The sequence below is a fragment of the Adiantum capillus-veneris genome, chromosome 16, assembly GCF_014529385.1.
Source record: "Adiantum capillus-veneris isolate H3 chromosome 16, ASM1452938v2, whole genome shotgun sequence".
Lineage (NCBI taxonomy): Eukaryota > Viridiplantae > Streptophyta > Polypodiopsida > Polypodiales > Pteridaceae > Adiantum > Adiantum capillus-veneris.
Window position 1 is genome coordinate 149,960,732 of NC_140946.1, and position 25,956 is coordinate 149,986,687.

The window sequence follows — 25,956 nt, forward strand, 5'->3', positions numbered from 1 at the left end:
ATAAGCATAAGGATGCACATGCACCTGAAAAGCTAAAAATTTGATTCTTTGAACAAAAAATTCCTTCATGAATATGGTCAAGGTGTCTAGATATCACCAAAGGTTGAAAAGACTGTTAGGTTTGCAAATGATTCACGAGTGTGCAAAATTATTCACGGGTCTAAAGGACACGTCAAATATAATGATGTTAGCTTTGTATGGTACACATAACTCCTATGCACACTATGTAGACCAAAAAGGGAAACTATACAAAAAGGATCAACCAGTGTTTGAACGGCCCACATACCAGCTCATAGAAGTGCGTCCAGTGATAGATCAGAAAGGATGGTTCATTTCGGAGGAAAGAATCTATTATAGTCCATCCTCTCTAGAGTTGAAGGGTATTACCCAAGTGAACCAGAATTCTGCTCAGAGCCAAACTCTCCTCCATCGAAAATCAAGCTTTGATGTTGTGACCAAACGAGCACATACTTTGACCAAAACAATCATACATATAGACGAGAGTTTAGCATTTATGATGCATTGGGTCTTGAAACCACAAAAGCTCATATCATAGGAGACTCATGGGTAGACAATATCAAAGCAAAGATAATTCTATCTATAGCTTGACTTGGGGAATAATTTTTCATGTTTCATGAAGATACATAGGCAACTATGCATAAGGTTTACAGATGCCAAACATCAACAGTGCTACCCAACGTGTGCCTTTACAGTCCCAAAAGGTGAGACTAAACTAGACAAAACAATTTTGAACTCTTACAATGAAGCAGGCTATAGTGGTCACCCTAGGAAGGAGGGAGCTATAAATTCATCAAGCTCAGCTTATGTACCAGGAAATGCTACACCAGTTAGAATCCCTAGAGCATTTAACCAACAAGATCCTTCAAAGGAGAAACCATTGAAAGAACATATGGTTATTGAAAGTTTCTAACTGGCCCAAATTTCCTCAGAATCTACAAACAAATGCTTATATGAATATTATCAAGGACAAAAGTTTCAGCTAATCTCCACAAGTCAGAGTCAAAAGCCGACAAATCCAATAGTGTTCAAACAGTTACATGTGATCAATCTCACATATGCATATCAAGATGCACATGGTAATGAATAGTGTTCAAACAGTTACATGTGATCAATCTCACATATGTATATCAAGATGCACATGGTAATGAATACCATCAAGATCAGGATCTTGTACAAACCCCTATGGATGGTAAGACTGAAGTCAAAGACTATCTGAAGATGATGCAAAGCCTCAAGCTGCCAAAATAGGTGATAGAGAAGTCAAAGTCAATGGGAGAAAAAGTCTAGCAAGCTACACAAAGGTCACCACCAAAACTTCTTCAAAGAGGCAGATTCTGCCAGACAGTGCAATGAATCTTTTAAGGCCAAAGATTACTCAAATGCAGTTAGGTAATGCTCAACAATTGCAAAAAGGTGAAATATTACAGCCAATGGAGTCAACATTGATTGAATCAGGTTGTCAAAGCGAAGAAAATGTAGATAAATATCAACCAAAGGACACTGCCACAACAAAAGCAGTCAATAAAGAAACAAATCCTGAGACAATCAAGTGCAACATTGTTGGTGAAAACGAAGAAAAATTGTCAAGTGAACTTGAGTAAAGCTAAATTTTCAATTAGACAAGAACCTCATGTCTTTTTGCACTTGGAAAAGATGTGGACAACCGCAGTTGGAAGATGCTCTTGAATTTGTGATCATAATTAGGTAACAAATGAGAAAAATTTTGGGGAATCATCTCCACCACCATTGAAGTAAGTTCACAGATCATCATAGCTCAATTCCACGTGATCACAGCAAAAGATATGTTAGACAACATCATAATGGGAATTCCAATGGCCCGAAATATGTTAGAGATTCAAAATGCAAACATGATGGAGTCATCACAGACATCAAAGAATGAAGATTAAGAATTGTGGACGGCAGCACAAAGTCCTCAAGCACAGTTAAAATGGAGACTTATATCAAAGCAGATCTTATCACTGATGATTCATCTCCATCAAATAGAAACTTCAAAAGAGATTAAAGCAAATCAGGCAATAGCAAGTGCAGATCAAACAGAACAAAGAACAACCACGGAAGCTATTGAGCAGAGAAGAAATGAGGTTGCAAAAATTCAAGAAGAAATAGGAAGTCCAAAGATCAATCAGTCATTGCCAGTCGAATCAACCAATGCAAGTCATATTGGAAGACAGAGTTTCAAGATACCCTCCATAGAGACACAATTAGATCAAGATGAGACTATGGCAAAAGCAGAACAGAAATATTCAATAGAGCCAACAATGAGAATAGCTATAGTTCTCAGCAGTACAAAAGGAGCAAGTGTCAAATGCAATGCTCCACTAGATAACGAAGCTAATTGCAATATAGTTGCAGAAAACATTTAGAGCATTCTAGAGATTGCTCTAGGCAAGCCAGCTAATAGAGAAATCATGGGTAAGGCTACAAGTCAAGAAGAAATGGTTGCTACCCTTAGCATCCAAAATCATCAAGAGCAGGTAAAGTTTCAGGCAAAGTCAAGTTTCAGGCAAAGTTCCAAAATCATCATCAAGAGCAGGTAAAGTTTCAGGCAAAGTCTTCAAAGGACATGCTTACAGATGTCATCCTTGTACATCAGTGGTTAGACCAACACAAGGCCTACAAAGAAGATAAAATTTTATTATTCTCTTCTCCAAGAGGTAGCAAGCAGCAGATACAGATACCATTAATGCTAGATTCAAAGTTGCAGAAGTCACAAGAATCAAATACAAATCTTGTAGAAAAAGGTAAAGCTAAAGTGGAACTTCCACCAACTAGCAAAGAAGTTGTGACAGCATATGCCTCTACATCAAAGAACCCTCATGGATCAGCTTCTTCTAGCAAGTCAGGCTTTCAAAACTTAAAGTCAATTGCTGACCCAACTAAAACCTCTAAGATGACACCCAGAAAAGCAAAGGTATATCATCCCAAGTATGCAAGAAAGCAAAAGATAGTCAAGCAAGTGTTTGTTATGAGCAGTTTTGTGAAAGTCAATGATCCACTTTGGATTGAAGACAAGAAATCGACACAAAAAGACAAACACATGGGATGGATAGCATCACAATGGAGCTTAAAATAACAAAATTACTATGAAGGTAACAGACATATATGAGTGCCAAAACCTCAGGTAAGGGCATATGAAGTAATGTCAAGTCCTTCCCAAGAAATAAGGCCCACAAGGTATCAACCTCGACAATATCCTAGGATACCTAAGAAGTAGATATACAATGGAACAACATTGAAAGATGATAAAGTCTATCACAACTCATAAGAGGATACAAAACAAAGATGGATCTCAAAGAATCTTCCTCTTAGACAAGGATTCTACACAGGTTGTACAAAGATTTGGCTACCAATCTTTTACAAGCCAACTAAAACTACACTAGACATTCATGAAGATCTAACACAACAAGACATAGAATGAAGCAAAGTCAACAATGGAGATACAAAGGTCATCAAGATATTTGTATTCATAAGTCTTCCAATGCTCCTAGTCAAAAGCCAAATGCCAACAGTGAATAGAGGCCTACAACAACATCAAAAACTTCTTACAATAGACCCAATTGGAGAATCAAACAGATAATGGAGTCTTCATAGTCAAAGAAGGACAACCCAACCAACACGAATGTTGATTCAATGATGTAAAAAAGGTATGGCAAAAGAAACCTTCAATGCCAACTTGGTCCTTCAGGAATTCTCTTTTTGAGGATTCAAGCTTACTTTTACCTGAAGGAATGTTTGTAGTAAGCTCAAGAATGTAAAAAGTCAAGTTTCCAGGGTGAAAACACACTCTTTGGCATAGTCAAAGTCGGGTTGCTGAACCATAAAATGAGCAAAGCATTAAACCCAAAGCATCAAGTCATATTAAACTTTGTGCTAAGAGTTGTAGTTATTAGGCTTACGCTCAAGCTGGAAGAGTTGAGCATATCTATGTCATGTCGTCATGCTGGATGAGATGAGCATAAGAGTCGAAGTCTATTAACTTACAATTGGTCGTAGAGTCCAACACTCACGCACAGTGCACAGTAACATGAGAGCACATATCCTTGTCAACAAAAACCATTCTTAAAGGGTTTCTAGATTGCAAAACCATGACATATGCTTTTATAGCTACACCATCTTTCTAAAGATCTCCTCAAAATACTTATTGCACAACATATTGTTTTCCATGAATTTCTGTGTATGCATAAACAGGATGTTCCATTATTGGATAGATGCATTAGACACTCTTTTTTGCTTCCACCTATGCACCTTGAGTGGACTAAAATAGTCAAACCAATGTTCCATCATGCTACCCTTTCATATTTGCTGCCTTTTTAATTCCATATCTATTAGCAAATAATCCCTTGAGTACTTTATTAATATTTCCAATGCTAATAAGTACTCCAATAATGCATGTATCCCAAAGGCACTTTTTTCTAACTGGTTTTTTCCCCTTTGGTCATCCAAGTATTACTCCCTAATTTAGAACGTCATCATTCTACTTCCCTTGTACATACTTTCCATAAATAAATAGTAGCCTCATCATTATGCTATCACAATGGACACATGCAACATCATCTCTCACATTAGACATATTCAAACCAATGAAGATGCTTCAACAAATTCAATGACAAATGAAGACAATCAGCCCATCAACAACCAATCAAAAACCTTCCACAGCCTCCACGAGCACTTTTCAACAGTGCTCGAGGACGGGCACTAAAATCGAAAGGGGGTAATGTTAGTTCACAGAAGTTGTTAAAAGACCAAAGACCTATGGATGCACATCAAAGATCAACATAGAGAAGCAGTAAAGATTGGAGTTACACATTTTTCACATTTTTCCAAAATGGTCATGTATTGGGCACCCGGACATTGCAAATTTTTACCCTAGGTACATAAGGCAGTGTGTAAAATAAATTAGGGTTCTCAAGCTCATTTGTTGAGAGCACTCTTTGGTGAGAGCTCTTAAGGTGTGTGGCTATGGATTCCTTGAGCTTCTCCTTGCTCATGTGACTTGATTAACACTAATCAATGCTTAATTCTCTTTCACTATTCCTCTCTCATGCTTCTTATGATTACCTATGATGCTTAGATTAGCTAGATTGTAACTAATCAGTGGTTAATCCCTCTCTAATCTTGTGTGATTTCCCTCGCTTTCCTGTGTGTGCATGTAGGTTTGATTGGAGTGTGGTGCTCAATAGATCTATGTGTGTGTGCTTAGGATTAGTGTGTTGCATGATAGGATTAGTGTTGTGTGCATCTTGCAATCATAGTGTGTGTGATTGGGTTGATTGGAGGTGAAGAGAAGTGGATGGGATATTTCCCTTCATTGTCGCTTAGCTCCTCCATAGTGAAGGAGTACGAGCGGAAGTGCGACGCGAGAGAGAGTGCGAGAAGAAGAGCACGACGATATGGTGAACTCGCTCTACTGTAATGTGTAGAGCATAGTGAGTTCTTATTAGGTTTTAGCAAAAGAATATGTGTACATAGCTGGCGGCCCGCCCACTTACCTGGGCGACCACATTGGGCTTTATACGCCAACAACCTCCCACTTAAAGTCCAATGTGGTACTTTAAGTGTGAGAGAAGCTACTATACAAGCTAATATACAAGAGATGTAGAGAAGTGATGTACTACCCTACACCTAACTGCTTGCGAAAATGCGCAGAGCTCTCTGAGGGAAGTCCTTTTGTAAGTAGATCAGCAGGATTTTCTGTGGTGTAAACTTTGACAAGCTGAAGTTGCTTATCCTCGAGCATTTCCCTGATAAAATGATACTTCACATCCACATGCTTTGTCTTTGAGTGATAAACTGGATTGCGAGCCAATTGTATAGCACTTTGACTATCACAATATAACAGAGACATCTCTTCTTTGATTCCCAAGTCTGTTACTAGTCGATTAAGCCAAATTGATTCTTTGCATGCCTCTGATGCTGCAACATATTCAGCATCTATAGTAGACTGAGTAACACAGTCTTGTAATCTAGAACGCCATGATACTGCTCCACCAGCCAATGTAAAGACATACCCTGACGTAGACCTTCGGTTGTCTAAGACACCTGCATAATCTGAGTCTGTAAAACCCTTTACACTTAGCTCCTGACTCCCATAGCATATACGCATACTCTTTGTAGCTTTCAGGTATCTCAATATTCCTTTCATTGCCTCCCAATGTTTCTTGCCTGGGTTTGACATGTATCGACTTACTACTCCCACTTCAAATGCCATGTCTGGGCGAGTAGCAATCATTGCATACATCAAACTACCCACTGCAGACGCATATGAAATCTTATCCATTTCAGCCTGTTCTTCCTCAGACACAGGACAATCTTGTTTGCTACGTTTTACATATGGTGGCAATGGAACACTCAATGCCTTTCCCTTCTCCATATTGAAATGTTGCAAAACCTTGTGAATATACTCTATTTGAGATAACCAAATCAAACTTCTTTGATCTGTCTCTCTCAATGCGCATACCAAGTATATGACTTGCCTCACCCATGTCTTTCATGTCAAACGATTTTGCCATCTTTGACTTCAAAGCTGAAATTTCTTCCAAGTGCTTGCCAGCAATCAACATGTCATCCACATACAAAATAAGGATCAGCCAACTACCATCCTTAGCCTTCTTTGTATATAGACAGTGATCGAACTCACTACGTTTGTAGCCTTGAGAAAGAATAAACTTGTGGAATTTATGGTACCATGCCCTCGGTGACTGTTTTAAGCCATAAAGACTCTTTAAAAACTGGCATACCCAATCTTCCTTGCCTTTCTCAACAAACCCTTCTGGCTGCTGCATGTAAATTTCCACAACAAAATCACCATGCAAGAACGCTGTCTTGACATCCATTTGGTGCAACACCAAATCTAATATGGCAACCAATGCAAGAAAGCATCTCAATGTAGTCATCTTGACCACCGGAGTGAAGACTTCATCAAAGTCAATGCCTTGTTCTTGCTTAAAGCCCTTGGCAACAAGCCTTGCTTTGTACTTTGGCTGACTATCATGAGCGGTGATCTTATACCTGTAAACCCATTTACAAGGTAGATCCTTTTTGCCCTGTGGTAATTTAACTAGCTTCCATGTCTTGTTTTTATGCAGAGCTGTCATCTCTGACTGCATCGCCAATTTCCAATTCCCGGAGTCCTTCATTTTGACTGGTTCCTTGTAACATGAAGGCTCATTGCAATCAGTCAACATGACATAGTTTATAGATGGAACAAAACTATCAGGAGGTCGCGTGACACGTCCAGATCTACGCACAATAGGTGGCTCAGGCTCAGCCACAACCTATGGTTCCACTCTATCCTGTCCTTGCTCCTCTTGAGCTCTGACATTTTTTCTTGCACGTGCAGGTCCATCTTCTTGGAAGACAACTCTTCTAATCTCCTCAACCCTCTCTGGTTTAGAATGATATTTGGATTCATTAAAGTGAACATCATTGCTGCGGACAACCTTTCTGGATTCGGGATCCCAAAGTCTGTACCCCATCTCACCAGAATTACCATAGCCTAGAAAGATGCACTTTCTACTCTTTGGCTCAAGTTTGTTCCTAAATTCCTTTGGAACGTGAGTATATGCCTCAGAGCCAAAGACTCTGAGATGCTTGTATGAGGGCATTTTGCCTGACCATACCATCTCTGGCACTGAATCCTTCTGCAAAACCTTGCTAGGAGATCTATTTACAAGATGAACAGTTGTTGATACAACTTCAGCCCAAATCCCATTTGGCAGTTGTGCATTAGACAACATACTTCTGACCTTCTCTTGTATGGTCCTATTCATCCTCTCAGCAACACCATTCTGAGGAGGATTGTAAGAAGTAGTAAGTTCACGTTTTATACCTTTTGACTCACAAAAGTCCTGAAAGGCCTTTGAAACATACTCTCCACCATTGTCAGTGCATAAGCATTTAAGCTTCTTGCCACTCTGATTCTCCACAAGTGTCACAAACGTTTTGAAAACACTAAACGCTTCATCCATGTGCTTGAGAAAGTAAACCCATACTTTCCTCGAGTAATCATCTATAAATGTCATAAAGTAAGAAGCTCCCCCTAGAGATAGGTTAGGCATAGGTCCACACAAATCACTATGAACAAGTGCCAACTGTGTATCACTTCTACTGCTTCTATGCTTATGTGGCTGTTGTGTTTGCTTACCATACAGACAATGTTCACAGAATTCAAAATCATTAAATGAAAAGCCAGGCAAATAACCAAAACGAGACAAGATTTCGATTCCCTTCTTGGACATATGTCCTAACCGCCTATGCCACAAAGAAACGTTCGGATGCTCGGTTACATTGATTACATTTTTAGAGACATTTGATACATAAATCATGTAAAGTCCTCCAGACTTTACTCCATGTGCTATTGTCGTCGAACCCTTGGATATCTTCCACATGTTTTGTCCAAAAGTGGTGACGTAGCCAGCATCATCAAGTAAACCTGTGCTGATCAAGCTCTTTGTAATTGCGGGAATATGTCTCACATTCTTCAGCGTGAAAGAAGAGCCATTCTAAAACTTCAATTGAACATCTCCAACACCTAAGATCTCACATGTCTACCCATTGCCTAGCCGAACATGATCTTTAGTGGTCACATAAGAGGTAAACCACTCCTTGTTTGGAGACACATGAAGTGATGCCCCTGAGTCTATAATCCAGTCACTCAGTGCATTTCCATCAGATGCTGTAAGAAGAGCTGAGTCCATTATATTCTTCAAGAAGTAGATGTCTCCTGACACTAGACTGACATCCTCTGCAAGAGTGTTTGCCACATTTATTTCTTGAATCTTCACTGAGGACTTTTTCTTCTCACCATGGTCTTCAGCTTTCTCTTTGCCTTTTTCTACTTTCCATTCTCTGCAATCTCTTTTCATGTGACCCTTCTTGCCACAATGGTAGCATTCTATGTCACTTTTGCCTTTAGCATTGTGGGACTTGCTACGAGACTGATCCCTCTTTCCACCTTTGTACTTTTCTTTGGTCCTTCCCCTGACAATTAAGGCTGTTCCTTTGCCTTTGTCCATTGTCTTTTTGTTGGTTTCTTCAGTAAGCAGATTGCCTTCTACACTTGCTATGGTCAAACCATCTGGAGGTGTAGAATTACTCAAAGCTGTGCGAAAAGTGTCCCAACATTCCGGCAATGTGATCAATAGGAACATAGCTCTAACAGGTTCATCAAACTTGACACCTTGAGCTCACAATTGACTGTAGATGGTGTTGAATTCATTCAGATGATTGGACATAGGTGTCCCTTCTTTCATCTTCAAGTCAACAAGCTTCTTAAGCCAGTATACCTGTGAAGCTGCACTCTGCTTCTCATAAAGATCACTCATCTTTAACCATGCTTGATAATCCGACATCTCGTCTGCTACATTGAAGTAAACGCTTTCTGCCAAAGTCAGCATAATGATAGAAAGTGCCAATTCATCCATTTCGCTCCATTCATCTTCGTCCATATCTTCTGGTTTTATCCCCTTGAGCTTTATAGGTTTTATCTACTTCTTTTGTACCAACACGTGCCAAATCTTCTTCTTCCACAATGGGAAATTGGTTCCATCCAGCTTCTTGATATTGTAAAGAGCAGTGTCCTGTGATCCAGCCATAGCTACGCTTCACAGTGGTTTACTTTCGTGGGAAAAATTCGGTAGAGTTTCCCCTGTAAACTGACCTCTGAACCAATATCAACCTGTCAAATGAACCAAGAAAGCTTCAGATTTTGCATAAATTTCGGCAGAGTCTCCTTTGTAAAATGGCTCTGGTGTACTCAAAAACAAACCAAAAAATAGCTCAAAAAACCATTGTCTCTCTAACACTGTAAGCTGTGGGTAAACCTGTCCTACACCTGTACTGTCTCTGACTGTCCTGTCACTGTCCTGTAAGCATAGACTGCGACAATGCCTCAACGGCAGTAAAGCAAAGATGCAATCCCAACTATCTAACTCACAGTCAATACATCCTAGCTGCCTATCTAAGGGTGCTCGAGGGATCGCTCCAACACCTGTATCATCGAAAGGATCTCAACATTCGAGAATCCCCCAGCTCAATAAAACCTCACTCCACCCTCAACAAAGGCTGCCATAAGTCTAACACTACATAGACTTCCCACAAAGTCATACATCCACAAATTTCCCACTGTATGCTGTAACCGCTGCGGCGGTTGTTTGCTGCGTGACTCACAGCCAACAAACCGTCAACAGACATACATCATCTCTGACAATACATCCCATGTGGAAGTACCTGCAATGTCAGGATGAGATCTGGAATATCAAGTAGCAAACACAAGCTACCTGATAAACTAGTGGATGTCGCCTATAGTCTCTGTGTAGATGCGCCCGTGTCGTATGTGACACGCCTCCAAGAACTGTGAGCCGTCCTTTGATGTGTAGACAGCCACAAATCAACACTCTGGGAGTGTCGATATCCTTAGCACCTGCAGTCGTAGACCAAAAACCCCAAATTTACAAAGTCCGGATCTGCACCCGCTGAGACCACGTAGTCGAAAATGGCCTACGCAGACCTTTGTCGAAGCCGAACGGTGACCGAGATGACCTCAGAATGAAATTCTGAGCACACCAAGCCCTATGGGTACTCCCACAAGATTTGGGGCCGTGTCTTTGCCTGTTGAATTTCACTCCAATCTGAGCTGGTGACTCTAGCTTCCTGCAGTGCTCCTCCGAGCCTTGATCTGAGCTCTGATACCAGTTGAAGGAGTACGAGCGGAAGTGCGACGCGAGAGAAAGTGCGAGAAGAAGAGCACGACGATATGGTGAACTCGCTGTACTGTAATGTGTAGAGCATAGTGAGTTCTTATTAGGTTTTAACAAAAGAATATGTGTACATACCTGGCAGCCCGCCCACTTAGGTGGGCGACCACATTGGGCTTTATACCCCAACACATAGGCCGAGAATCTCACCTCATAGAGTTAACCATCTGTGTTGTCATGATTAACTCACTAATTGTGTGAGTGTTTCCATGTTTATCCGGGTAGCTCATCCCTTCGGATTGATAATTTTTTTGGTCATTGGAGCTATGCAGTGATCGAACCCCCAACAGAAGCCCAAGAGGAAGCTTGGCTTTGAGTACTCAAAAGGAAATCTCCTCTCAAAAATCAACAAATACCTATTCCCATAAACATCTGGAACTAGATGACCGACTATAAGAATTACAGAAAGATGCGGTGTCAACGGATGATGAATGGTTAGATGGAATGGACCTTTGCATCAAAGTATTGTTGAACAACCATAACACAAATGCAATGGTCGATACAGGAGCTCAAGTAAATGCAGTCAGTTATTCCATGCACAAGAATGAAACAAGTCAATCCTTGACCGCAAGAATATCGACTATTAAAGGATGCAACAAGAACCCAACACCAACTCTTGGAGTAGTCAACCTAAATGTGATAGTACATGGATGTTCATGCCCTCATCAATTTGTATGCTTACCAGATGAACACATGAATGAAACAATGATACTTGGAATCTCATGGATGCGGACTTACTACGCAGTACCAGATAGGGATACCAACCAGCTCAAGCTATCACCTAAAGGCGGACAACTCATTGTTCCAATTGCACCAAGAAAAGAGGAATGGAAAGGAGGTTACTATTAGAAAAAACCACAAGAAATCAATCTTCTCCATCCTATCGACAAGAAAATGCTACAAGTATCATGCAAGGAGTGAGACAATTTTGAGTACCAAAAGCACAACTTAAAGACAAGCTGATTCAAATTTGGGTGCTCAAAATATCACCAACTGTACCAAAGATGGTTCCAAGGTTCAAAACACAAAGAGGAGCATCTTTGAGAAGGAAACCTAAAAAAGAAGCACTTATCTTCTCTACAAACTGTAAAATTGATAAAGCAATGGAGAGTTGAGTCTCAAAACAATCAACCACAACATTCTAACCAAGACAAACCAAGATATCAATGGCGAGTTAAAGCTCAACAAATACCATTATTGATACCAATAGCTCAGGAAATTATCATGCCAAATCATCATGATGGTATGATAAAGCGAAGCGCACACAAGCTACAAGATTTTCTCTTTGGGAGACAGCATAAGAAAACCTCGACATCAGGAACCCTTGAGTTAATTACTCAAGACCCACCTCTTGCACATCATAATGGTTTGAATTGCATTGATCTTCAAAGCATGGTAGAGCCAACCATGGCTATTATAAGACACCATTGTTCAAGCCATGTACACAGTTGTCCTGGAGTACGCCATCTTGGAAGGGTGGAAGGGAACTAAGTAATTAAGGGCAATGTTTAAAGAGGGAGGAAAAGTTTGATGTTGACGTGTGATTTTTTGCAAAACTACCTAATAATACCCTTACCAAGTCATCAACATGGGAATTTAATTGATAACATATTCCCGATGAGTGTAAATAGTGTACATACTATTAAAAAATCATCAAAAGATGGTCTTTTTGTTATTTTTTAACATTTTTCTTGATATTGAGACTTAAAAATAGAGAAATCCACTAAAAAAACAATAAAGATGTGTTTTTTAATGGATTTTCTTAATTATTGGATTTTTACTTTGATTTTTAGCACTTTTTGTTATTTTCTTTGATTTTTTTAATAAACAGGTCAAAAATTAATAATGAATAGCAAAGAAGCTCAGACGGAAAAATGAAAGATACACTGATGATCAAAAGGACAAGGTGGACAGGCACAAAAAATTTCAATCAAATGGCAGATGGAAGTGGGAAGCCTATATTAGGTGGCCAAGGCCTACTTTTGCAAATTCTTGCAGAATGAGCTACTGGAATCCGACTAAAGCAATTTTGGAGTCTAGCATAGATTTTGTGGACCAATAGGACTAACAGAGAAATTTGGGGAAAAATAGTTTGGGAAGTTCGAGTATAGATATCCAAGGTAGCCCAAAATCACCTCATTTCCACTAGTCGCCCTTGGAGAAGAGAGCTCTCGACCTTCTTCGCATGCCATTTTCGGAGTCCACAGTCGCTTGTTTAACGCCATCTCACACGAGACATGAGGGGTAAGTTCTAAGCTTATCAATGATCACTTCCACATGGTCGGTATCAAGTCTAAGCTCAAGGAAAAAACTTTAGAAATCGAGCAGTGCATGAAGTCCTACGACCAAAAATTGACCATAGCGGCCTGTTAGCTCAACCAAATTGGACGAGACTTGATCTGTAGCACGTCCCTATATAATAGAACACTTCTATATCACTAGTTGACCATTCGGCAGGGGTCGAGGTGGATCCAAAGTAGAAAAGCTAGGTTTTTTCCAGATGCCAAAATTGGATTCTGACTCCACAGACAGCTTATAGACTGCGTCTATACACAATGTACATGGATGGTTTCATAAAAACTAACAAGGCAAGCCCTCGAAAAGCAAAAAATTTCTTGAAGGCTACAAAGCATAAAATTTGATATACGAAGTCAAACTGACTTCAAATGGCCCAAAATTGGATGGGTAGCTTCAGGACTATGTAGCGGACAAGTCCATAGCCTTAAAAGTGACTAATAACTCCACATACCATCTAGTCACAAAAGTCGGTGATGTTAGAGTCGACAAAGCACGAATTGATACCGACACAACAAAAATTTACCAAATTGATGCCGACACGAATTGATGCTGACACAACAAAAATTTACCAAATTCAATTTAGGACTTGTTTTAGATCTATTGAATATATTTAGGTCAAAAAATTGTCAAGTTTAGCAAAAATTTTGACTATTGTTAATAATCGCAATATTTACTTTTGTACTTTTTTGTCTTGAAAATTGAAAATTGTCAAAAAAAACACAAAGAAGTCTTTCCAATCAAATTTTTGAGTTATTTGTCACATGTTTTTTATCCAAATCACCCCAAATCTCATACACAGAGTCTACATCATGCCTAGAGCCAAGTTGCAACAAAAACATGTGCATTTTGATGAAAAAGTTAATAATCGTGATTATTTACTTTCTTGCCAAAATGGGGGAAAATTGCAACTTTGACCTTATGGGACCAAAGTACATGATGTCCCAAGCCCATTGACCAAATTTGAGCTAATTTGGATCTCATAAACTCAAAACCTTTTTATATCTATTGTTTCAGAGACTGAAAGCCTAAATCTGGCACCATTTCCTTTCAAGCCTATAATATTAAAATATGCAAAAAGTTGGGAAAAATCCCTAGCTATAAATAATCGTGATTATTTACTTTTGTTGCAAACTTTTACCTCAACTGTATGATTTTGATCTTTACATGTTTTTATGCATCTATGCATGTTCCAAAATCGATTGGAAGCAAACTGGACTCAGTTTGTTAGAAATTCAGTCTCAAGGGCATTTCAGAGCAGAATCTACAGAATTTTCTAACTTCGACATTGTATTCTCCTAACAGGAGCAATGCAAGCTACAGAGAAGGCCAAGCAAAGGGTGTCCCAGAAGAAAAAGTTGCAAGAGCTGCCACCCTACCAGCTAGACCCAAGTTCAATAAAGACGGCCAAGGCAACATACTTATCAAGAGAACATCTTGAGGAAAACAACACCACGGTTTTCACAGGCAGGTTCAAGAGCAAAGGAGGACACCAAGTGGCACTGCAAATGCTACCAAAAGAAATATATGATGTAGCTATTAAGCCAGACACAAAAGAAGCCAATAGAAGGTTGGGCCTCACGGACTTCTATGACCAAGAACCATGCAATGTAGATTACCAGAAAGCCTATGAGCTATTGTCTATAATTAAAGAGGATGGATTAGCCCAAATCACTGACCAAGAAGCCTGGCAGAAAGTAGAAGTGGTAATCACAAAGGAAATTGTGGCCGAGGCACTAAAGTTGCCAACTGAAGGGATCACAATGCGAACCCAAGACAAAAAGATGATAGGCACATTCACCAAGGAGACTACTGCTGCAACTTTTGCTGACCTCATTCAAAGGCAAGCGGAAGAACAAGCACATATGTACCATCAGAACTTTCACTTTTTAGCAAAGAGACCGCCATGATACACCACCCCAAATCATGCGGTTGTGACTACCTTCACCCAAGTGTTGAAGTGGACAACCAGGCAGCCAATTAATCATGCGCAGTATGTGCTGACAATGCTAAAGGGCACCAAGAAAGAAGGTAAAATCAACTATCTGGGTGCACCTAAAGTATTGACAAGAATAGCATATCATGCTATTGGCATGGCCGACAATTTTTTGCTAGCCCCAGATCAAAACACATGGATTGTGTCTGCACAACCTTCTCCAAGAACTACACGTTCCTCAAAGAGAGTTTATAAGTTAGATAAAGAATTGACAGAAAGCTCTCATGAAGCTCATAGTAGTGAAAGCTCAGACAATGAGGAGAGAAGGTCCAGAATAGAAGAGTTGAAGAAGAAAGATGTAGCTGCACACCAAGAGGAACCTCAACAAAAGAAGGCAAGGTTTGAAAGAGGAAAACAGACTTATGAAAGAAGCCACCAAGCTGCAGGTGAGGACCCGGCAAGGTGGGTTCCAAGAAAGATAAGGGGACCCAGAACCAAAAAATAAACAAGGAAAGAAGCGGAGGACCCTACAGACTTCCTTGAACCCATGTACGCAGAGACAGAATCCCCCAAGTTAAAAGAAGCTCAAGAAGCTGAGAGGAAAGCAAAAGAAGATGCACTAGAGCAACAAAGACAAGCAGAGGCTACTACACAAAGTGAGACGTAGCACTATAAGGAGGATATGTCTTCGAAGCCAACCTCACCCGCTACGGAACATGCAGACCACCCAATGCCAAGCCCTCGCCCTTCACCAATAGTTAGACCCAATGAGGGTGAGGAAGCCAAAGAAAAATAGCTTGAACAGCAAGCAACCAGTTTTGAGCAATCAAAAGAAATAGAAACAAAGGCCACACCATCTACTACCACGCAACAAGAAACATCCGTGGCACCCACAAAGCCTCAAGAAGCAAAAGCCACTGAGGCAACCGCAACGCCTCAAGGTGAAGAACAACCCCCATCGCAACAACAAGCAGCGACCACAGAACCACCCAAGGAGCCACAAACCAAAACGGCTGAAACATCGAGACAGTCTACACAGTTTACAAATGGGAGACAAACAAATATGCCAAGCAGATGCAACAAATGACAGGAATAATGCGAACAGGAGCACTGAGCCGCACTGTTAAGTCTAGAGAGATGGAATTGGTCATCAATGCTCTACAAGGAGAGTTAGATGACAGGATGAATGTCATTACAGATTTGCAAAGACAAGTCAAAGACCTGAAAGAGGAAGCCAAACAACACCAGTTGGCCAAAGAGAAGCAACAAAAAGAAATGCAGGAGTTGGACGAACTTCTCACCAAGTTATCAGATCCGTGCAAGACCAAAGATCAACAGCTGACAGAGGTAACAAATGAACTCCTAACCACAACTCTATCAATACAGAAGATCCAAGTGCAGCTCAGCAATACTTAGAGCAAAGGATCAATGATAAGGCAGCTTTTTTGAGAGAGATCAGAGAAAATCCTGTTGTCACTTCAATAAAAGGTACAAAGGATGAAGTCTATAAGACTTTGGAAAAGAAAAACAAGGAACTTGAGATAGAGTTGAAGCTAGAGCAATCACAGAGAAGAGACCTTGCACTGATGTGGGTACACCAAGAAGAATAACTTCTCAAGGAGATAGTAGTGTTAAAAAGAGTCAATCAGTAGCTGAGAGAGAAAGAACCAGAGCCACAAGAAAGAGCAGGCCCTTTAGAGCAACCAACTATCAAAATTCCCTCAGTCTCTTTTGCTGAGATGGAAACACAGCTGACAGAAGGGCTAGGAGGAGAAGACGACTTTCAAGTACCACTCACAGATGTTGAACAAGTGTCCATGGTACAGTTGTCTAAAGCTGAGGAAGATGCGCTCAAGGAGCAGGTTTCCCAGGAGACAGATGCCAAATGGAAAGAAGCGATGGACTGGGAGTTGAGAATTCTCCACTCAATCAATGTCACTCAACTCATAGTGGCATCAACAGTCATTGCAATACCCTTTGATCAAGGTAGAGATATTACAAGTAAAAGAAAGATTTTACAAGGATATGCAGGCAAAAGGCACAAAGGATGTCCACCCCAAGTGGACAAAGAGCTGGCTGAACAAAAGTCCAAGATATTTGATTCTGTTCACAAGAGCACCTACTGCACTACCAAAACACCCAACCTTTTGTCCAATACCAAGGGTAAGGACATGGCAAGCATTTAAAGCACTGAAAAAGAAGCGACCTACATGGATAAACTATCCACAATTTCTAGCTCCAGAGTAGGGAACACCAACAGAGGAATACATGGTGAAAACCCTAACGGGCGCCATGACTTTCTTCAAAAGCATTTCTGACCTATCATGTGCTATGCTATATAAGATTTGTAGAATGTTGCTCACATGTATTCAGGCCTTTCATGAGCCAGAGCAGGCAGGGGCACCATGAATGTCGTTCCTCAAAGGCAATAAGGGCCTTTGCTATGACTTAAGTTGCCAGCCTTCCAAAGAAGTCCTTTACGGCTTCTACACGAGATGCATGTTTTTGCTCTCAAGTAATATGTCGGCATTTGAGGAAGCGTTCTATATAGGTCTCTTCACTTGGCGAACAAAGATATATGGGCCAATGATAAGTAACCTTACCTCTAGATTTGTTGGCTATTCAGTCATTGAGCTTAAAAAAAGAGTCACCATGCAATTCTTGCAGGTTCTTGACAAAGAGGGAAAACTCAGATATGAGAAACCACTCCATGCGCTTAAAGACCACCTTGCCAGCCGTCAACCCGAAGACTATTTCAGCCCATGAAGCTATGTCAAGGGATGACACAATTGAGGAGGGGGGGAATGTTAGCAGCAAGCTAACTCAGATACCATTTTTCGGAGCTTTTATTGTAAACACGCTTATTATTTTGATGAATTGAGAATATTGTAACTCCTAGTTTCTAGATAAACATTTTAATTGATGAGGCGAGGCTACAAGCTTCCACGTTGTATCAACTTGTCTTTAGTTAGAGCTCCCAGATTATTAGTTTTGACCACCAAAAACCTTGGCTAAGGTATAAAAGCCAATTTGTGTAAGTTTTTTATAAGTTTTGGATAATAGAAAACATAGTGTGAGCTAACGATACTCACTTCTCTCCTTCTTGTGCTTCCTACTCCCTTTTCGGTTGTCACATTGCAGTGCAGTCTGTTGCGCTGCAACCGTAGGTAAGAGCTTTATGCATTGACGTAAGCATTTCATGGTAATCCGTAGCTTTTGGTGTCTCCGACCCACGACCTAATCTCATCATAAGTAGGAATTTAAGCTTCAAAATCAAAAACTAAGTATAGGCAGGGTATTGGGACATCATTGCTAAGCATTTAGATGCATTCTGGGTTGAAAACGACTAGGTCAAAAACTCACTGCTATTAATAATTGTGATTTTTGCACTTGACCTAAAGTAAGATTTGAGACCATAAGCATGTGTGCTTAGGTCTTATAAACATGTCCTAGAAGTTTCGTAACATTTGGATGCAATTTGATGTTGTAATGGATGTGATTTGTTTGCCGATGAGCAATTAGCTTTTGGTGATTTCAGCCATTTAAGTGTAGCATGAGTTAGATGCAAGTTGTTTGTTGTTTTCCAAGAGATTGACAACCTCTTGTAGCCTCAATGCACTAGTTGAGTCAGTTTCATCCCATGGATTAACAATTATATTTGTGGTTCTCGCTATGTCTTCAATAAGATAGGAGTGAAGTTAGACACCCATCCCATAGTCATAAATGTCCTGTGAGCTTACATTACTATCTCTAGTACATGACAACAAGGGCTGAACAAAATCTTCCACAGACACTACATCCTGTGAAACCAAAATATGCTTTCTTTGAGGATGATACAATCTGTAACCTTTGCTTTCAGCACTACAACCAACAAAAGTACATTTGACAGCCTTATCATCCAGTTTTCTTCGCTGTGTTTGTGGCACCAAAGCATATGCCAAACAGCCAAAACACACTTGTGCTCAATAAAAGGCTTTCTATCATGCCATGCTTCATATGGAGTAATAGAATGCAAAGGTTTTGTAGGACAACTGTTAAGTACATAAGTGGCACACATGATAGCCTCAAGCCAAAAAGAATGCGGCAAAGCTTGAATTTTGTCCATACATCATGCCATTTCCGTAAGTGACCTGTTCTTTTTGCTAAGGTGTGTAAGGCATTGTACATTGGTGTTTTATCCCACGACTAGCCAAAAATGCATTAAATTCATGATACATATACTCGCCCCCTCGATCAGAAGGGGGGTTGCCCATAGTACATTTCGATACATTTTCAACCATAGCAAGAAATTTTTTGAAGCACATAAAAACTTTGAGCTTCGCTTTAGGCGGAAATATCCATGCATGCCTAGAGTAATCATCAATGAAAGTCATGAAGTACAGGTAATTTCCCAAGGACGAAGTTTGCATGGGCCCACAAATATCACTATGCACAAGCTGCAACCTGCATGTGGCCCTAACTGAACCATCCTTTGGAAACTTATAATGCTGCATTTTACCCAAAATATAGCCTTCACAAACATGTTTGGCACGTGCTTCAAGCGGCGGCAAAGAAGCAACCATACCAGATTTTTTCAAATACAGCAAACTGGTAAAATTCAGATACCCAAAACGTGCATGCCACAAATTTTCATCTAAAAGAGCCCTTGAATCTACAACTGCATTTGCAAAATTTTGTCCACACTTGTCATACAAAGTGAGCTTATACAACCCACAGCACAAAAGGCCAGATGCAACAATTTCATCGCCAAAATTGAGATCATAAACTGTACAACTATCATCCACAAATTTGACTACAAGTCCAGGTCTAGCAAGTGCAGATACAGACAAAAGATTCTGCTTGATCCCAGGTACATAAAGTGCATCGACAAGTGTGAAAGAACTACCATTTGTAGTAGTAAGCAAAATATTTTCAACCCCCCTTAACTGGATAAGAGGCATAGTTGGCACAACTGACTGAATTCCCATGAGGGAGAGACTCAAGAGAGGTGAACAATTCACGATGTGAGGTAATGTGCTTTGTAGCACCACTATAGAAATACCATACATATGAATCTGCAGCATCTGACATGCCTGCATCATGGATAGCAGGTTTGTAAGTGCACTCTGCACTAAAAGCCCATTCTACATCAACATCATCATCACAGTCTCCTTTCACAAAAGACTCAACAATGGCTGCATTTGTAGTGGAACCAGCATTTGCAATGGAACACCTCCTTTCTTCTTAGCCTCTTTGGCCTTTAACTTAGGACACTGCTTGATCAACAAGTGATCATTAGCTTTACAATAATGGCAACGCATCTTCTTCTTGTTCTTATTACCAGAATTTCTAGAAGAATTGCTGTCAGGAGAAGCATTAGGAACAAAAGTTTTTCCACTTGCAACACAACCATAAGAAGTGTTGCATTGTTGTTACCACCCTTTCTTTGAGAAGCAATAAAAGCCTGTTAAACTGCACTCTGCCGAATCCTTTTTTTTTTTGGAAAGTGACTCTTGCAAGAGCAATGTGCATAATGCAACAAACTTGACAACTGCAGGATTTCCTTGGGTCATAAGTCTCCAAGTACTAGCAAAAGTCTGGTAAGAATCTGGTAAGGCATCAAGAACAGTGTGCACAAGGGAACTATCTAAAATGACTTCACCTACATAAATAAGTTGCTCATTTGATATCCTTGACACCAACAAGAAAAGTGTCTGTATCATCTTTCTCATGCATAATCTTTGACTCCAGCTCTTTACGCAGCAAAGCAATTTTAGCCTCGTTGTGACTTGCAAAAAGACCTGCTAAAATATCCCAAGCTTGTTTTATAGATTTTGTTGAAACAAATGTGAGGAACCTTGGTGCACTTCACAGACAACACAATCAACACATGAGCCTGCGCATCCTTCACATCCCAATGAGCTTGTTCTATTATAGGCAAAATAACTCTAATAGCAGCTTGCAGCAACACCTGCAACATTCTCAACATCACCTACATCCTCAAAATAGGACGTACATCAATGCCCTGCACAATATTACAGGTGCCCTTTGACATAAGAACATGTTGCATCATGTAAGCCCACATAGGGTAATTTTCCCCATCCAATCTGTTCTCAGTAGCAAACATCTTGAACACATATGTGTTGTTGTCAGCCATGGAAAATGCATGCACTTGATGTGAAAACTGCCCGAAATGAGGAGAAATTTAATGAGACCAGCACGTGCTATATAGCACAACCCTCAGCACACTGTATGGGATCTGTTATGCAATAATTGGCACTGATAGAAATTCTGCACAAAATGAAAAAATTGCCTTTGCAGACTTGGCTGTAGTGGAAATGGAGGTTGAAATGAGCCCAAATCAAAAATTTGAGGAGATTAAGCTTGAGAAAATTAAGCTCTACGAGCTATCCCCAAAAAAAAAAATTGACTTGCAAATGCTGGGCAAACCTCACAAAAATCGGAGAAAGTGAGCAGGCGTGTGCTGGAGCCCGAGAGGATGCAACCTGCTCTGATACCAATTGTTGGAATTAGGGTTGCAAAGAAACACGCACAGCTTGGAGAAGACAAAGGAAGCTCAAGGCATGCAACTGAGAGTGTGTTACTTAGTGTGCAATGGAAAGATGGGTTGCCCTAGAGTGGTGGGTGTATATACAATGAACGGGGGGAAAAACGTCCTAACAAGGGAAAAATGCCCCGGCAGTCCTAGTGTGTTCACACACATCATTACCACATGTATATGGTAACACAATCGGGGATCAAGTGAATGACACCACAATCAAGACAATAGGCATTCACATGGGTGATCTCCATCTAAGGACATTGTTTGACCAAGTGGTTGTCACGGCTTTTGTGACAATCTATCTCTAGTTGAGGAGCTTCTTCTTCTAATTCCTCTTGGCTGTAAACAAGCTTTGACCTTGCTAAGCCTCTGTTAGCAATGAACCACAATGTCCTTTTGTCCATCTCATATCTTCTTTATTCATGTCAAAATGCAAGAGGTGGAGGTTGTACCGGCTTTACCACTCCATGTGTTTCTCTCATCTTCTGTCTCTTTGAAGGGCAGTACCCCCATTGGTTGTTATAATGTTGGTACTAGCACTTGTTTGTTAGATGCTTCCATCATCTGTGTGTATCTCATATCTATAGGCATTCTAGCACCAGGTAGTGGAGGTTGGTGTCCAAAGACAAGTTGTGGTTTTGCAACTCCTACTAATCCTGGCGCCTTCCTTGTAGCGTATCTAGGTGGAGTAGGTGCTACTCAAATAGGTTATACATACCTGTCTCTACCATTTTCCATGCTATAGTAACACTCTTCTCTCGTATAATTTGTCCATTTCTCTCAAGTTCACACCACTTAAGCTCCCTCGGATTAGAATTTACAAGAGGAGCTAACTTCTTGACCATTTTGTCAATAAACTTTTCTTGACCGATAAGTACCGCTGATTTCTCAGTGGACTCACTTATCTCTGAATCACTGTGCTGAGAGGATGTGTCATCCTCTTGACTTACAATCATTTTCTTTATATTTCTCATAGTTATCCACCAAATAAAGATCTTCTTTGATCAATTTTTTTATTGTCAAGCTCCTCATCGTATGCATCTTTTCAAAGATCTCATGCCTCATTCCCTAGATAAAGGTCAACATTAACCATGCTTGCATAGGAAGTTTGGCTTTTGGACAAAACTTGACATACCTATTGAGTTGTAATGCCACTTTGTGTACTGATTCACCCTCTTTTTGTTTGAATGTGTGAATTTTCAAGACAGTATTGTGAGCTATGCCTTTTTGCAAGAATTCTTTGATGAATTCCTCAAGCAGCTCGTCTAGAGTCTCAAAATCCCGTCTTTCCACCGAGTCAAACCATGTAGTCATGTCATCTTCCAGAGTTAGTCCAAATCTTGTAAAGTGTGTTGCAAAATCCAAAACTTCCTTTGCTCTAATCACTCTTTTAAAATCTGCCACGTGATCTCTCGGATCTTTATCTCCGGTGTATTTCCTGTTTACCCATTGTTGGATCTAGGATGGTCTAACGTGCCAATTGTCTACAAGTCCAGCCATATATTCTCCCAATCCTTCTCCCATTATCGTTCTAGAAGGGAATCCAGGTGGCTCCCTTTTTGAAATCTCATGTTTTGTAATGGAATTGGCCTTTTAACTTGAGAGTAGCGGAAATTAATGAGAGTACTTTTGAGAAATTACTTTGTGAACATAGCGGGTGAACATTATTGAAGATAACAACATAGACATAGCAATTAGCTAACCTGGGCTGAACAATACTTTTGCAAGAGAGAGAATTTAAAGAACATGACAACAGTTGAGGACCGGATTTATGTGGAGCCGATCTCCCCTCCAATAGGCATTTGTATTATGATTTCTCCCATTAAGAGAGACTTGTTACAATACAGTCTTTGTGTTCCTTGTGATCTAGGTGATGCAATGAAGATGGAAAGCTTCATGCATCAAAGAATAACATAAACTTTGAAGAAATCTTTAACTATCCCAAGCCTCAGTCCCAAGACCTCAAGCACCTCCGAAGGTGGAGAGAGCTAGTAGGGAATGAGGGTAGGGAAGAGGAAGAAGAAACATTTCAAAGGAGAAAGAATTAGTTCCTCACTTATCATCACTCTTGTTGCTAGCATAAATAATAGCATAGTAATGAAGATGGAGAAGATGGCAGGCTTAAGCACTGAAGCATGGCTCTTGGTTGGATTTTCACTCAATAGCCAAGAGTGTTGGTGTAGGCTCTCAACCTCTACTTGCTTGGAGAAGGAGAGAAGCTCTTGCACTTTGCACAATGCATAATGAGAGTGTGTGTGAGTGTGTGGGAGAGTATACCCCCTAAGCAACCCCTAGCTTGCTTTGGTCGACCCCCCCTTGTAGCTCATGCTTGAATCTCACTAGACCCCTCTAGACCTAGCCAATCACAAGCAGGAGGCATTAGAAGCAACAACGTAGCCTTGGGACAAGTGTCCCCATTTCCCCTTTGAGAGAGAGGACTTGATAAATGCAAAGACAATTAATTAAATCTCCTAAATTGTCATTGTACCCCTTGGGTGGCCAACCAAGAGGCTTCAGACACACCATGAGGGCAACATGAGGAGGAACTTGACAAGTGTCCCTTATGATTTCTTTGTACCAAGCATGCCTTGTCTGAGTGTGTGTGTGTGTGTGTGTGTGTGTCCTCTCTCATCCCCCCTCATGTAGGGCTCTCCATCTCCTTGTAGGCATTGAATCTTGACTTTTGACACCTCAAGCCCCTCAAGCTTAGGCCTAGTTCCCACCATAATCTTGGCTCTTAAGCACTTCAAGCTTGGAATGGGTTCTCACGTCAAGTGCAGCCCTAGCATCTTAAGCATGACATGTACCTCAAGCATCTCAATCATCAAAAGCACCTCAAGAATCTCAAGAACCTCAATCATCAAACATCTCAAGAACCTTAGTCATCAAGCATGACAAGCACCTTAAGCTTGGGCCAGGTTCTTACCTAAGGTCAAAGGACTTTTACACTAACTACTTGAGGTCTTCAGTGAAGCTAACCCTAAGGTCTTATTCTCCATTGGTTAGCCTTGCTCTTTGATAGACCATCTCTCATTTGGGCCCCTTTACCATTGGCCCCGTGTTGAGATAGACCTATAAGCACATGTTTATATCTTAACCCTTGTTCCCCTTTATTCTCCCACATTAAATGATCAATTTATTATGAGAAAATTATTTGGGTTGGTTAGATATTAGATTTTATGACATTACCTCTCTCTTGAAATCATAGTGGTCCTCAACTATGAGGTAGAGGAGATAAATCTTGTAAGACCAAGCAAAGATATCTTGGTATTCTTTCAGCAAGCTTAGCAAAAGCTCCTCTTCTTCTTCTGTTAGGTCTTTTGCAATGTAAGCAGGTCTAGGCTCCTCTCCTAGTTGAGCTAGGTCTATCCTTTTAGCGTTTTTGGGTCCTTCGTAAGACTCGCCCTGTTTCCATAATTCCCTAACAGGTTGTTCAACTATGATTTTCGGATCTTGGAGAGTGTACTTTGCAATGGGATGGAACACACATTACGTCCTTAGCATCCTCGTCCGAGGTGTCCATTTTGGTTGTGTATATCTCCTTTAGAGCCTTTTTCAACTCTTGATATTTCTTTTTCCACTCGACTTGTGTCATGAGTGGTTTCTTATCATGTGGGTTTGTTTGAGTACCCTTCCTTGTATTTCTCGATGTTTGAGACATTTTTGAGTTTTTGTTTGAAGGATATCTACCAGTTATTTTTTCCTTGACAAAATCATTAGCATCTATCTGCATCAGGAATTGTGTTTTACTAGAGACTGATGGCATAGGTCGTGTTTTCATATTTCTGGTGTCTCTTTTTCGTCTATACCATTTTTGTCTTCTTAATTTCTGGTTTGGAAAGTCAAAAGACTTTTCTTCCCCTCCTTTTAAGAGTAGCTTAGCTCTCATATGCTCTTTTTTTTACCCCGAATCTTCTGAGGTAGCTGAGTGTTTATCTAACTCATTAGCTGCATCATAATAGAGGTCTGAAAAGATTTGTTAAACTTTCATTAAGTCTTTTGGTTCCTCATCTTCGTCTTCAATGTTGAGGATTGAAATCATTTGGATGGGAATTATGTCGTAGCCATACTCATTGCAAAATTGAGTAGGCATAGATGTATTCACACATGTTGAAGATGATGAAACAGGAAACAGAAGGAAGACAGCAACTCAAAGTAGGAAGAAGATGAAGAAGGAGAAGACACAGAGCTTGTGTACGAGATCTCTGTAGTCTATCTCTCTGTATTGGAATAATAGTGTATACAAACTTAGAGCTACAAAGCTTATATGAAACCCTAAGAGATAAGGTGTCCTTTCACACCGGATGTCCAGGGGGAAAAACCCAGTGGGAGAAAAGTGCCCCTGGTGAAGCGCGTATACACACTAACACTACTACATGTCTACAAAT